This window comes from Populus euphratica, unplaced genomic scaffold (genome assembly GCF_000495115.2).
Source record: "Populus euphratica unplaced genomic scaffold, PopEup_1.0 scaffold276.1, whole genome shotgun sequence".
Lineage (NCBI taxonomy): Eukaryota > Viridiplantae > Streptophyta > Magnoliopsida > Malpighiales > Salicaceae > Populus > Populus euphratica.
The window spans coordinates 21721-24787 of NW_011500158.1; the positions used below are offsets into that span (position 1 = coordinate 21721).

At 34.0% G+C, this 3067-nt stretch overlaps 1 pseudogene; it reads left to right on the plus strand.

Moving 5' to 3' along the window:
• Positions 1-790: 790 nt before the first annotated feature.
• LOC105111147 (phenolic glucoside malonyltransferase 1-like) lies at positions 791-2206 on the plus strand (annotated as a pseudogene).
• The last annotated feature ends 861 nt before the right edge of the window (positions 2207-3067 follow it).

Here is a 3067-nt window from a genome sequence, read left to right on the forward strand (position 1 = left end):
CAAGTAAGTTTAGTGAACATGTTATCTGACAAATATTTACATATTACTTTTAAATATTTATCATACCCCAACTGAGAATAGTTGCTTCTTTTGATAAAAAAAAAAAACATAATATATATTAATCTCAACAACTCTAATTAATATTTAATCGTAGTAGAACATTAACCAAGAATATTTATGAACAATACGATGATGCAACAACAATATAATAATTATAATAATTTTATAATTTTTTAAAATATTTTTATCATGATATCTTTATTTTTGCTTTAGATTTATTAATAAAATATTTAATAAAAATTAAAAATAGTTAAAAAAATTAATTAAAAAGTAAATTTATTTATATAAACAATTTCAATCTTATATATAAGCAACTCATTGTTAACCAAAGTGAGTAATCTTGATGTAATTGTGATCTTCGCACCACAAAGGGAACGTAGTGGATTGTTGGATGGAGTAAAGAAAATAATGAGTTTACGGAGAAACTTACTTTTCTTGTCGCCGTCTCACATCGGTGGATCCGTCAGTCAACACGACAGCCCTTGCATCAATCGACTTACAGCTACATGGATGACTGGAGAGGAGCACCAATCAATCAAGACTAGAAGACGAACATCATGATAAGGTTGCCGAGTTCTATAGAAGGAGCAAGAGCTGAAACGAAAAAAACATATCCCACTCTCAATCTCTCTCTCTTTCACTCTAGCTATCTCTAAGTTTTCCCCAGTCTCAAACAATCACTTTCCCATGCACTCGTCCACTTCCTCCTTTCCCTCTAGCTATCTCTAAGTTTTCCCCAGTCTCAAACAATCACTTTCCCATGCACTCGTCCACTTCCTCCCTATCGCCGGCAGCCTAACATGGCCCCCTGAATCCTCCAGACCCTTCTTTGTTTACCATCCTAAAAACGATTCCGTTTCAGTTACACTTGCCGAGTGTAATGGTGATTTCGATCGCCTTATAGGCAATGGAATCCATGAAGCTGTTGAATCACATCCTTATGCTCCCCATTTCGTCGCAACTGAAACTAGGTCGCCATTATTGGTTTTACAAGTAACATTATTTCCCAACAAAGGCTTTTGCATTGGTATGGCAATGCACCATGCAATATGTGACGGGAAAAGCGCATCTATGTTCCTCAGAGCTTGGGCTTATACATGCAAATATATCGTCGAAAAAGGAGAAGCCCCACGTTTATTGCCAGCAGAAATCACCCCAAGTTTTGAATGGAAAAGTATCCAAGATTCCAAAGGTTTGGAGGAGGCGTACATTAACTTTTGGGCAACCATGGGGAAACGGTTAGAATCAGGTTCAGACTCGAACCCAAAAAGTGTGAAGCCGTTGACGAAACTTGAAGTGCAACCCAATTGCTTCGAGCAACCTTTCATTTATCTAGTGAAGCCATTAAGAAGCTTAGAGAAAGTGTGTTGCGTTATCACCCGGAAGCAACAGACCCTACAAAACGACTTCATCTCTCCACTTATGTTCTGGCGTGCTCTTATGTATTGATCTGTCTTGTCAAAGCAAGAGGAGGAGATGCCGACAGAGAGGTTTATTTTTCGTGGTCAGTGGATTGTAGAAGCCGTTTAGACCCTCCTCTTCCACCAAATCATTTTGGTGACACTATTGTGGCTCATCACATAGTTTCTAAAGCCGGAGATTTTATGCAGGAAAATGGATTAGCTATTATAGCCGAGAAGCTTAGCGCTTCCATAAAGGGACTGGAGAAGGGACTCCTTGAAGGTTCAAGTGAGAGGTTTGAGATGTTGTTAAGTTTGGGGCCAGAAGTGCAACTAATTAGTGTTGCTGGAGCGACCGGATTAAAATTTTACAGCACGGATTTTGGATGGGAAAATGTCGAGAAGGTGGAGCTCACATCCATAGATAGAACTGGAGCGTTTTCAGTGTTGGATATTGGAAATGGAAGTGACCGAAGGACTGAAATTGGCGTGGCTTTGAAGAGGCCTGAAATGAAATCTTTTGCTTCCTTTTTCTCTACTAGCGTCTAAGTTATGCCATTCAAGCAAATTCAATGAAAAGAAAGAAGAGAAGGTTTTTCGTGTGAGATTGGTTTTTGTATTTTCAGTTTAAGCTCCATATCAATTACCTAGTTTGGAGTTAAATAAAGGAGACTATCCTAGATGTCATGTAACGTTATGTTCAAGCATTGCTAAATATGATTTATGTGGAACTTATATTTTTTTTTAAAAAAGTGATAATTTAATTTTTATTGAAACAAAATGATTTTCCAGTAAGGCCATGTTTGTTTTTTGAAAAACAGTTTCTGGAAAGTCACTTTTTAAATTTTCTTGTATTTGTTTGTCATTAGAAAAGTTGGTCAACGGAAAACACTTTTCGGTCAATAAAAAATACTTTCCAGTCAATGGAAAGCACTTTCCGGTCAATGGAAAATACTTTCTGGTCAACGAAAATATTTTTTAGTCAAAAAAAATTTAGCTTGGTTTTTAGAAAAGTGTTTTCCTTTTTAGCTGTGTTTGTTTTCCGGAAAGTGGTTTCCAGGAAAACACTTTCCAAACTTTCTTGTGTTTGTTTGTTGTTAGAAAAGTTGGTAAATGGAAAACACTTTTCAGTCAAAGGAAAATTTAGCTTGATTTTCAGGAAAGTATTTTCCTGAAAAATTTGGGAGGAAAACACTTTCCGGAAGTTGTGAAAAGTTTAGAAATGTCATTATTTGCTGATTATATCAAATTTGATCCTCAAACTTTTGATTACTATATATATTTTGTTTTGAATATTTATTTTTCAATTTCATTTCTTAAAACATAATTTTTATATTTACTTTGGTCCTCATTGTTATAATTGTTATTTGCTTTTCTCCTATTATTTTTTTATTGAATTTTTTTTCTATCAAATTTGGTCCTCATTCTTTTGATTGTTATTTATTTTATTTGAAATACTTTATGAAATGTTAATTATTATTATTTTAATTTCTTCATCTTTTTTTTTAAGATTTGATCTTTATTGTTTTGATTATTATTTATTTTATTTGAGATAATTTATGAAATTATTATTTTTCAATTTCATTATTATTCAACCTTTTAATTTG